The 12,232-nt window shown below is 44.3% G+C and overlaps 1 protein-coding gene across 2 annotated transcripts in view; it reads left to right on the top strand.

Annotated features, from left to right (window-relative positions):
• The first annotated feature begins 403 nt into the window (after nt 1-403).
• Nucleotides 404-12,232, top strand: part of RASSF8 (Ras association domain family member 8) — a 79,490-nt gene continuing 67,661 nt past the window's right edge. For both annotated transcript variants that reach the window (XM_069003271.1, XM_069003270.1), the window contains exon 1: nt 404-480. The gene's annotated coding sequence lies outside the window, so the exon portion shown is untranslated. The remainder of the gene's footprint in view (nt 481-12,232) is intronic.

Genomic DNA, 12,232 nt, shown 5'->3' on the forward strand with positions numbered 1-12,232 from the left:
CCTGAGGGTGCCGAGGCGGCGGCTCCCGGTGCCGGGCACTGCTCCGAGGGGCTCCATTCAGGCGAGGCTGCAGCGCCGCCGCCTCCCGAAGCTGCCGGTGCGGGCGCCGGGGAGGACGCGGCCAGAGACGGGGCCGGGGCCGGGGCGGCGGGGGCGGCTGCGGCTTTAAGAGCTCCCACAATGCCGTGCTGGCGCCCCAGTTCCGTTACATGTCTCCCCCGGTGAAGGGGAGCGAGGGAGCGGCAGGAAGGAGGCGGAGGACGCTCCCCCTCCCCTCACACACGCCCGCCCACCCCCGCGCGGCGGGGCCGCGGCCGGGGCCGGGGGAGGAGCGGGGCAGGGCCGCGCCGAGCCCCGGGCGCTGCTCCGGCCGCGCCGCCCCCCGCGGGCAGCGAGGCGGGGCCGGCTGGCGCTGCCCGGGAGCCGCCGCGGGACGGGCGCCCGGAGCCGCTGCCGGCACAGCGAGCGAGGGGACGGGCGGTAAGTCCTGCTCCTCTGCCCCGCTCGCTCCCTCCGTCGCTCGCTCCCTTTCCCGCCGCTCCCGGCTCCGCGTCCCCTCTCCGGCAGCTCCCGGCTCGTCCCCGCTGCGGGGTTTGTGACCCTTCCCTGCCTCCTCCTCGCTCGCCAACTTTCCCGTCCCTCTCGCCCGTTTCCCACTTCCCCATGGATTTTCATGGTTTTTTTGGTTTCTTTCCCTGTTTTTTTTTGGCGTTTTCGGCTCTGCTGTTCCCTCTCTCGCCTCTTCCCAGCCTTCTCGCACTCGCTTCTGTCCTTTTCTCTTTTTCCTTTGCTACTTCCCCAGCTTCCTCCGGCTTTTCCTCTCTTCTGGCATTCTGTCTTTCTCCACTGGGCATCGCATGGAAAAGTAAGGGATATTTCTCGGTGTCCTTGAGGAACGGAATTCAAAACCTCCTTTTCTTACACAGGGAAATCTTTGTAGTAGTTTTCTTTCCCCTTCCCCTTCTCTTGCTGTCACCGGAAAGAAAATTAAGCCTATTTTTCTCCTTTCCCCCCCTTTTTTTTCCCTTTTGCTACGTGGACTGTTTGTTTTGGTCTTTTTTCTTCTCCCCCCTCACCGGGCAGTGCCGGTTTGTTTCACGATTAATCTCTTTTATTCCTGCCCCAACCCCTCCCTCTCTCTTTTTCTTCCCTAGTAAGAGGAAAGATTAGAAGAAAATGTGTTTTGCCAGCAGGGAATGCATGAGACTTTTTGGTTGTTTTGTGGGGTTTTTTTAGGTTTGGTTTCTTTTTTTTTTTTTTTTTCCTTGTGGGGTAGTATTGATAAGAAAAGCTTAAGCAGATACATTGCGGTAGGACAATACAGAGGCATGAACTTTAAAGGGTAAGAAAATGAATTCTGCTGCTTGGTTTATCCGGCTCTGAAGTGTTGATGGAAAGGTCTTGGTCCAGAGTCCGGTTTGGGGTTGTGCTAGTCCGGTGTGTGCCAGCCTGTTTCCTGTCCAGCGGAGTAGTGATTTAAATGCTGTGCTAAACTGCGTTTCAGTGTTGCTCGTGGGTTTCGTCAGTGTGGAAAATGGGAAGGCGGGGGAAGGTTACAGATTTCGGTGTCCCCTTTGGAATTACACCTGTCACGCCTCCCATCCCCAAGATGCAGGTGTGTCGGAGGTTGACACATTTCACAAAATCGCTGGAAACTGCTCACATCCATGGCAAAAAGTGCTGTCGGGGGGTTTAGGAAGTCTGATTCGCACCTTGCGAGTTTCTGCCTTAGCTCTAGTCAGCATCACACGTTGAAATTGAGTGTTTGCCGGGCTGTGGAGAGCGAGCAAATCAATTGCCTAATGATTTCTGCAAAGACACCTGTTTAAGGGCTTTCAGGCTCCCAGCTAATTGTGTTTGGGAGCGGTGCGATTGTGTTAAGTGTTGCAAAAGTAAAGAGCTCTGTCTTTTTCAGTAGAGAATATGTAGCTTGTGAATGAGCTGTCAACTCTTTTGATCAGGTTGTTCTTGGTTCTGTTACATTGCCTCTTTTGATAGATCCCGTTCCAAAAGTCCGAAACATCGTGTGGCTGAACTGCAAATACAATCAGCCTTACTTTTTTTCACTTTCTTTAAAGAAGAGAGAACATTTCATTTCAGATTAACTTTTTGTTTGATGATATCTCATTGGAAAGTAGGCTTGACATGAAATTGGAAGTACTTCTCTGAGTCTTAGAGCAAAAAAATTTTTTTTGATATGGAATGAATTGCTGAGGGAGCTGAAATGACTGCTTGGGATTCATCGTATTTAGTTGTATGCCCTTTAGGATGTCTGAGAGATAAAGGTGGTTCGCTTCTTACAGTTAAGTAATCTCCATCCTTTCCACCATTGCGAGCCCAGCAGAATTGGATCCGTTGTTTCAATTAGCCTTGTTTTTAATCTTTCCTGGAGATGAAAAAGTTTGGGATACTGGGCAATAGGAGGAGAAAAACACCAAGTCATATTTAGCAAGAAGTTTAGGTCTTTCAAAACTACCTTGAACCGTTACTGGAAACACCAGCAACAATTCTGAAGAGCCAAATTAAGTTGATTATTATAACCTCTTAAAATCTGTTTGAGGGAAGCTCTGCAAAGGAACAAAGGAGATTGAGTTGCTGAAAGTGCAGAGCTGAGCACTGAGGATGGTGGGTTCTTTTCCTGCTTCTGCCATCGCAGGGCAGTGTGACCTCCTGCCTAGGCTGCCTTCCTGCCTGCACCTCCTGGGATACTGAGATTTCCCTGATTCTCTTAAGTGCTTTTACTCATGATTTTTAAGAATAATTGGCATGTAAATGTTCAGTTGTTGTTTTGGTTGCTGATCAGGTGGTAGTTTGGCTTGTGCTAATATTCGTTCTTGGAAAGCTGTAGGGCTCTTGAGCATCACCGTTTATTTTGAGCGACATTGGATTTTTACATTGCTGTACAGGTTTTGAGACTGAGGTTATTTTTATCCCCTGAATATCTCTGACAGTATCAGTGCACGCTTTTTCTATGGTCCCTTAAGTCTGCCTCAAGCGGAATATGAAGGACAGCATTGACCTCTTCAGAAAGAAACTGTTAAATTGAATTACAGGGTGGAAAACTATCATGTGGGGACTGGGCTGAGGACCCCCCTCAGCGTGATGCTTGCTGTTCCTGGTAATTTTATTTTGTGAGGTCTGTAATTATGAACTTAGCTTAGTCCACGAGTGTGTTTGCGTTCTAATTTTAGGTTTTTGCTTGGGTTTTTAAGTCTTTGAAACTTCTATCTTCACATTAAATGTAAATGTCTTACGGTTTTTTGGGGTTTTTTTGAAAGCCTGGGTTTTCCTGTAATTTTTTTCATGGTGGGGTTGGGACTTTACAGTGTGATGAGATTTATAATAAATCGTAGTGCCTGCCTTCCTGTAACGTTTGAGATGGGGATACTTTGTAAATGGAAGGCTCTAACCTGTTGCTGGTCTTTCTTCAGTGAAAATGAGACTTGGTTCTGTAGAAACTTCTTATTAGGCAAGTGTCTGTGTGTATATATGTGTTGTATGTGTATAACTTGCTGTCCTCCCGCAAATGCATGTAGCCAGCTCCATGCTTCTGAATCTGGGCAGTGAATCTAGTTTCAAACTCAGTTTCATAAATAACTAATTCTTCCTACCCTTCTCATTCCCCTTCAAAGCGTGTGGTGATCTCACGCCTTTGACAGGAGTGGTTTTCCTGGCTGATAAGGGGATGCTCATGTTGTTTTCTCTCTTGACTCTTCTGAGGACTGTATGTTATCTTTCTCTGTGCTGATAAAGTGTGGGGAGGGGGTTGACTGGTCTGTGTGTGCCGAGCGGTGCCATCCTGCTCCGTCTCTCTCCAGTTTGTCACCTGTGAAGTTGAGATCACAGAACTTGTCCTGCTTGGGAAAAGAAGGTGGGTTCGAGCTGTAGATACAGGGGTTTGTCACATCTGTCAGGGGAACTGCAGACCCCTCTGGGTTGTTACTTCACTCAGATCTCTGCAAGCATCTGGTCATCTTCATGATGACGTAAATATGGGGAGTGTTCGTGTATCCGAGGACTCCAGGAGACAGGCACTGTGAGCTTTCTGATGGCAGGCGCTTGAGAAATCCACTTAATTCACCTTTTTGCTTTTGAGTCGCTCCTTAAGGAGGGAGGAATCAGTTTACTTTCTTGTTGTGCTTGGAAAACGGGCTCACCCACAACAAAAGACCCTGTAATGCTTGCTGTAGTGAAGGATTATTGCACAAAAGCATCTTGCTGTGCAGCGCTGTGGCTGCGCTCAGTGTTGTATGATAACACATGTTTCTCAGCTGTTGTTGATTCCTCAGTGGCATAGACTTCAAAGGAATGTGCTGAAAGAGAGCTGCAGCCAGGGAAAAACGGGGTTTGTTCCAGTGGCCTGTACCATCCATCTGTTTAAATACTTCGCTGAACGTTCCAGAGTGTTCAGGCATCCAGTTAGGACTGACAAGCAATTACAGCTGGGAGTAGAGCCTGCTGCAAAGAGACCACCTAGGGGAGGCTTAAGTGCTACCTCCCTTCTGTGGGTCAGAGCCCCCCTGCCCTCCCAGCCAGCGAGGAGAGATAAGGCTCCTCATTTGGGGTATTTTTCAACATGACATTGTCTAATTCCTAATGCTGTTGAGGATTTATTTATTTTTACTCTCCATGCTATCTTTAGCACAAGAAGGGAAGAATGGTAATGAGGACAGACGGTCATCTCTGTAGTCTCTTCTGTGTGGATAGCAAGCTAGGTCTGTAATTTAAATAAGCAAATATTTATAAAAAGATAATTCTTTTTTTTTTTTTTCCCTCAAAATGCATGGGATAGTTCATAGAGAGTGATCTGCTGATCACTTGTGTCTCCAAAGGTAGTGATATATGTTACTGAATTAATTTTCGCTCCAAAACATAAGCAGTAAAGTTACATTGGAGCCAGTTATGTTGTGCTCTTTCAAACTGAGTTTGAGGAAACATTTCACAACTTCATCCACAGTAACTAAAAAAACCCTGGTGTACTCATGCATTATAATACAGGGAGATGCTGCCAATTCCAAGTATTATAAGTTATGTTTTCACTTAAATTCCAGTACTGGAGTCTGCTGTGCAAGACATGTCGACACCCATCGTTTCCGACTGAATCTTCATATCATGGCCTGTGTGCTCTATGTCATCCCAGATAGTGGGACTTGGAGGAAAATATTTGTAGAGAGGCTACAAGTAATCTGTGGATAACCTTTAAAGATCCCTGAAGTTTTTCTGTGTGGGACTGACATTAATTTTGAGGATTGAAATGAGCACTGTAGACAGAGCAATGTGTGTTTCAGCTAAGAGGGTTTAACCTTCTTTGTCAATGGAAAATGCTCATGCAGATGCCCTAAGAGGATATTTGAGCTTGGAAAAGTTGTGAGGCGGTCCAGGATTTGTTTTTCACCTGCAAGCAAGCAGCACAGCTTTAAAGGTGAGCTTGAGTGTTGTCCTCTGCTGTGGTATTGCTCCCTCCTCAGTAGTGTAATGTGACATCTCTGCCTTTGAAAGGAGAGTTTTCTCTCCATGTTGGCAGTCATGATGGTTTCATGGTGTTTTGAGATGTCAGATTTTAATGCCTTACTACCCCTTTGAGCAGAAAGAGGAGGGAAACTTCTAGAAATGTGTAATGCAACTGACTTCCAGCTTCTGCCCTTGCTCCAGGCTTGACACTGTAGTTTGAATTTATTTACTTGCTTTGAAATCTGTGCTTGGTGTAACCTTGAGTTTTACTTCCCTTACTGCAACAGCGTGTACTTTGCTGTGCCTCTGCATCGTCCAGTTTTAAACTGTCCAGGCTGTCGGTGCTTTCTTTTTATTGTGTTCTCCTCAGGAATCTTCAGAGCTGGAACTTCCTTCTGCTTCAAGTAAACTGGAAGTGTTTTGCTAAAATATTTTTGGACTCCTGAAGTGTTTGTCAATGTTTCCAAACTGTTGTTCGAAAGGAGTTTGGAGTTTCCGGAAGAACCTTTGGAAACTTTAGGTTTTGCTGTCAGTCAGCAGCTTCGTGAGCATGGATAAAGAGAGGCTGTAATTCCACTCGGCAGCCAGATGTTTTGTGTCTGTGCTCAAGTGGGGAGACAGCGTGGCTTTAAGGGTTGAAGGGTCTGCTGTTCTTGTCATCGGGCTGGTTGGGGATCTTCAACAGATCGGATCTGCTTTCTCTCCTCTACCTTCTGCTCCCTCCTGCCCCCTCCTGCCATGCCTATGCTGATTGTGATTACCTCCTCCTGAGTAAAATGGGGTTATTGAGAGCAAAGCATGATTTGTTGCTTTCTGAAAGGTAGATATTTGCTTGTCAGTCTGTGTTTCTTAAATACTAACCTTGAAGCCATATAAAAGCTGCATGTATCTTGACAATTAATGAATTTATAGCAATTATCCAGTAGATTAATACTAACATTAATTCTGAGTAGTGTGGCATTAAGTGAACTTTATAAAAAAATCAGTTTTCCTTGCAAACAGAGGAGAGAGCACTCTTTGATGCAAATCCCCCAGTTCCATGTTAAATTGCATCTTTTTTAGGCACTCAAACACTTGTCAAATCTGTCTGTCCTTGTCTTTCTTCTCCCTCTTCTATGTGACACATGAGGGGAAGCTAAAAAGGAACTCATCAGTGGCTGCACATGTCAGAGTCTTCCTGGAGAAGAAAGTAGGAAGATGCCACAGCTGATAGTATTTAGAAGTCAATATTGGGAATCAAGAGAGCAAATGCTTAAATGTGCCATTGCAGCTCTGTGGCTGGCAATATTAACTAGCAGCAGTACCTGGAATAATAATTCCCATCCGGAGAGAAACATATGGTGGTGGTTGAATGCCCTTGTCCTTGCCCAGCAGGAAGTGATTATAGTGGTTTTTTGGTTATTTTTTTTTAGAGCTTGTCGTGGGCTTCATCCATTCCTCCGAGTCAATCCAAGCATTTGCGCTGTTTTCATTGGGAGCAAGGACAGAAACTCCAAATAAGCTGAGTTGGAGACTTTGTATTTCAAGCAGTGGAAGTGGCACCCGGGAGCACAGGGCTAACAAAGAACAGTCACACTGAATACAATGCAGTGTTTTCATGTGGTTAATCGGATTGGAATTGGTAACTTGATACTCCAAAGAGATAACAAAGGCTATTTAGCATACAAGGGAACATAGGGGGTTTTTTTAAGGAGTTGGTAAAGAGTGTAGTAGAATCTTTTGTCAGAACTCATTCTAGTGAACAAGTTCTGCCAGAAAATGACTGAATTAACAAGAGTTTATGAAATACTCTGAATAGAAAAGGAATTTTCTGTCTTACTACCGGTGTTCTTTCACTGCAGTTCTTGTATTTGCTTAGCAGTTTCACTGCTTACTTCATGTCCTATGAACTTAGCCTCTGTTTCAAACTGAAATATACCATAAATGTCAAGTCTTTGGGCTTTCCTTCTTCCAAGAATGGAAGATGGGAGCAAAACAAAATGAAATGTGCAAAGTTGACATAACAAATCGGGTACCCTGCCTTTCCCTTATGTCCCAGAAACAGACCACAAAGCGACTAGCTCAATACAGACCACAGCAGTGCTGCTTGGGGTTAAGCTGTCCTGTGTGAGACTGCAGAGAACTCTCCTTAGGTGACTTTTGATGTAGTGAGGATGGACAGCTGTGATGGTGATCAGCTGTAAGAAAACACAGTCCAACCTCATAACTCCAGAATTAAGACAATATTCTACTTTGGGCCTGCTGCTTACCTCCTTTGTGGTTTTAGTGAATCAAAGGAACTTGCAGTCTGTGTGGGCAAGGCTGGAAGATAAGGGGCACATACCTTCAGGAGGTGGTGTGTGCTACAGGAGGGGAGCTAAGTGTGAGCTTGCTGTTGGCAAGTTCTGTGTGCCATGCGTTGGTCATTTTCTAAGGCTAAAATTAGGGGAAGAGGCTCACCTTTCTTAGGCAGGGTGAGAGAGAGCTGGGCTCTTGCCTGCACTCAGAAGTTACAATTGAAAAAGTACTCCGGTGGTGGGTGGGTTTGGTTTTACTTAAACTCTTAGCAAGACAGAAGAGGGGTTGGGTCTATTAGGAGTTCCTGGTCTTCTGTTTGTAACTCATTGCAAAACTCCTCATCAGCCTTGATCAGCGACCTGGGCTGATGGAAGGTGTCCCTGCCCATGTCAGGGGGTTGGAATGAGATGGTCTTTAGGTCCCTTCTGACCCAGGCCATTCTGAGATTCCATGATTCTGTGCTGGATTTGCAATGTGCCTTTTGAAACATGGGGCTCTTTTCCAGCCCTTGCTGGTCTCCTGCTGCCATTCTTTTACCACTTCCCATTAGTGACTTGTTCCTGTGCTCCCTGTGTGTGCCTGGCCTTTCTGCCCTGCCACCAGGCTTCCTAAACACTCCCTCATGACTTAGTGGCTTTCCAGGTGCCTCTCTGGTTGCAGCACAGCGTTTGCTCTTGGATGGGAGGGAAAGACACCAGCACTTTCCTTTCACATCTCCCAGCCACAGAGCATTCCTCCAATTCCTCTGCTGCTGAGCTATTTGGAGCAGAGCGGGGAGAACACTTGCTTTGCTGTTTCCTTGTCCAGGAGTTGGGTTTAACTTGCATGAAGCACCTGTCCTGTTGTGAATCTGACATCCTGTCAGAGCTCATTCCCCCCGCTCCTTAGGAGACAGCGTTTTTGTTGCTGGCAGCTCTCTGCCTTAGTCTTTTAGGGAAGCCCAACCAGAAATTTTCTAGAATTCTTCCACTCCCTCCCTCCCCTTGTCCTTCATTGACCTCTAACCACATTTTTATCTTTCTTGACAAGATGCTTAGCTTCATTTATCAGCTGCTTTCCCCTTCATTCTTCAGCTTTGATTATTTTTCCAGGAGCTGCTTAGAAGCATTAACCATTACAGATGTGCAGAACAGTCAAATACTGTCACATTCCTTAGTGTTTTGGTTTTTTATTTTACTCTAATACTGAAATGCCTGTGGCAGGTAAATATTTTCTATGTACACTACTTGTCATGACAAAAATATCCATCCTCAGCACAGGGTAAGGAACTGCAGTGACTGTGTTTTCATATTGCAATACACCAATATTACCAGCTTCAAGAGCCCTGTGTTTCCCTCCCTAAGCATGAACTACTGTAGTAAGTTCTGACTTTTAAGTCATTAACATTTTCTGAATTTGTATTTACACACTGTAAGATAAAAATGTGACATAAATAGAAGGAAATGGCAAATACACTTTCCTGTCTTGTGCTTGACAAAAGCTCTGTCACCTCTAGACAATATTATTTTGTTCTAAAATCCTTAAATATTACCTCAACTTCTGTAAAAATATGTTTGCTTTAATTGTGGGTAGCAGAGCAGAGGATGACTGGATTTATTTAAGTATATGCTGCAAGGATATTTCTTTCCTATTTTGCAGTGCCCTTCATGCTTGTCATTGTAAGTGTATATGCAAAAGCCTAAATAATTGGAAATCTATATGCTTCCTGACCATGGTTTACTTTAATAGTCCTCAATGATCTCTGGACAAACTGTATTTTATTTCAAAAGACCTCCATTATCCTCAGCTTGACCAGTATGAATGAGAATAGCATTCAATGTATACACCATTTTTAAGAATACCCTTCTTTTTCTTGCTGACATGGACATAAAGCATGTGGTAGGATGAAGACAGTTCTATAATGGAGTAGAAAATTAAACAAGAGGGAAGAAGAGAGAATGGCTTCAAGTCGATAGAGAGGAAGTTTAGATTGGATATTAGGAAGAAATTCTTTCCTGTGAGGGTGGTGGGGCACTCAAAGAGGTTGTCCAGAGAAGCTCTGGATGCCCCATCCCTGGAAGATCTCATGAAAAAAAGAATATTTAAATCTCTGTGGTGATGTCACAATGTGTAGCTGTAATGCTGAGCCTCTTCATTGCTGGGATTTAAAGTACAAGGCAGATGGGAATCTCTCTGGTCTGATTTTAATATTGGCAGGGGGAGCCATCTGAGTTGCTTCGTTCAGAGTTCAAACCTTAGTACAAGATTACAGGGTGAACTTCCTTTGGACATCCAACCACTACTTATCAGTGGCTTTTTTCCTGAAAAAATAAAAGGTATGGCTATTAGATGAATAATTAGGCCTTAAACCAGCAGTTGGTAGGTGCATGTCCCATCCTGAGGGGGCAAGACTGTTGGCATTCCCAGGATAATCTCTCCCTGTAATGAAGTCCAGCTCTGGAACAAGTTCTTGATTAACTTGTGTGGCAACATGACAGTCTCTTGCACCCTGAAATGCTCATCAGCCAGGCTGGAGTGGCAAAGGCACAGATGTAGAGGGATGATGGCCAAACAATGCCAGCTGCAAGCCACTCAGTGAGTCACAGAAACCGTGTGTGCTGTGGCTGTCACATAACCAGGGGGAAGTGCCTGTGAAAGATGTTAAGCTGATTTACCTGGCACCTTGAGCGGGATAACAGCAGGCGCATAGCTGGGGTACAGCTTCTCTGCTGGCAAGAAGCTCAAGCAAAGGAAAATGTAAACCAGGGTGTTCTTATGGAATACTAAACATTTAAGGGACAAGTATCAAGGAAGGGCTCATCTTCATATGAGAAGAGCTGACTGAAAGAGTCAGATTTGTTACAAGCTAATTGGTTTTGGAGGCAGTGGTGGATTGTTGCTGCACCTTGTGGATTCCGGGAGCTGGGAAGGGTGTAAAGTGTAATCCAGCAGTTGGTACACAGATCTGTGTGGCAAATAAACTGCTGGCTATTCTTACAACATCTTTTCTTGCAACATTTTCTTTAGTTTTCCTGCAGGATAGTAACTCTAATGCCAGTGCTCCAGTGCTGTTTGAGCATTCAGAGCTTTCTGGGAGGGTTTGTGTGTTCTTCTAATAGAAGTTCAAAATAATCTTGCTGTATTCCCACTGTTTCCATCTTGCTCTGTGTTGTGTTCTCCTTCTCCCTGTCTTCCTGACTTCTGCAGTGTTTTAATAAAGTCAGTCCTGTGCTTGTTGAACTACAAAAAGGGAAATAACTACAATGCTCCAGTGTGGGTCCTTTCTACTACACCTGACATTCAAGCAAGACATTAAAGCCAAGGCAAATCTTGAGTAGTTTGACTTGGTTCCTTTTCATAGTCCTTTTCCAAAAAATGTAGTTTTGTAGTATGATTTCCTGCAGTGGATTTATTCCTGATGTTGAGAATTAATACAGACCTTCAAAAGAGATCACAAAGTAAAGAATCAACAGTATTAGTTTAGAAGTTTTTACTGGTTTGTTTTTTTTCTTTTTTAAAATTCATATAGTAGCAAATTGATGAGAGTATCCTTTGAGAAATTCTTTACCATCAGTTCTGTAAAAAAGAATTTTAGGTTCTATTTTGCTGTGCTGAGCCCATCATCCAGGTGTCTGACTGGTTACCTTGTACTTCTTAGCACTCTTGAGGTGCAAATGGTGTCTGTTCTCCTATTCACACTGAACCCTGTGGATGTGTTGAGAGATGTTCTTTCTGCACTTCGTTCGTGACTTCATTTCGTTAAAGCAAAGGCCAAGCGTGTCCTGAAATTTGTAACAATATTGTTTGGTCTTCTAGCACCTACTTGCTCATTGTCACCAATTTGACAATGTGCAAACCTGAGGCAGAGCTTGACTATATGGGAATTGGTGATTTGTGCCTGCATTTGCCTCTTCTTAGGGAAATTTCAGGGTTTTTTTTTTTCCGTTACCATTTACCAGATGTGGGTTTTATTTGAAAAGGAAGAAAAAAAAAAAGCTTTAAGTATGGATTTATGTAGGCCTGTAAAAATGTGTTGCTTTGTCAGCTTATGCTATGAAAAATACACTGTATGTAGGAATTAATGTGTTGGTCTTCATGTGAGATGTTTTACAGTTAGTCAATAAATGCTGAAGCTTATTTGAAGCATTGGAAATGTGTGTAGAGAGTGAGGTAAAGAGTGATTGGGTGCAAGTCAATGTGAGCCATCATCTCCAAACAAATATTGTGACACAAATCACTTAGGTAAGTTTGCCTTTATGTGTTTATTTGTTAGGGTTTGTCTGCGGGAACTGATTTATATGTGTTGTGTCTTGGATGGAGGGGACAGCAAAGCAATTGTGACAGCTGGTATTGAAAACTAGTGTGCAAACTTATTTACATAGCTTATTTCTATGAAATTCAAGTTGATTTATTCCACCCTGTCCCACGCTGAGAGAAAACCAGTTGCTTTCTTTGAGTCAGCACTGGTTGTCCTCGGAGCTGAGACTCCAACTCTGCCTGCATTGATGTACTCACTTGTGAGCAC

The sequence above is a fragment of the Aphelocoma coerulescens genome, chromosome 1A, assembly GCF_041296385.1.
Source record: "Aphelocoma coerulescens isolate FSJ_1873_10779 chromosome 1A, UR_Acoe_1.0, whole genome shotgun sequence".
Classification (NCBI taxonomy): domain Eukaryota; kingdom Metazoa; phylum Chordata; class Aves; order Passeriformes; family Corvidae; genus Aphelocoma; species Aphelocoma coerulescens.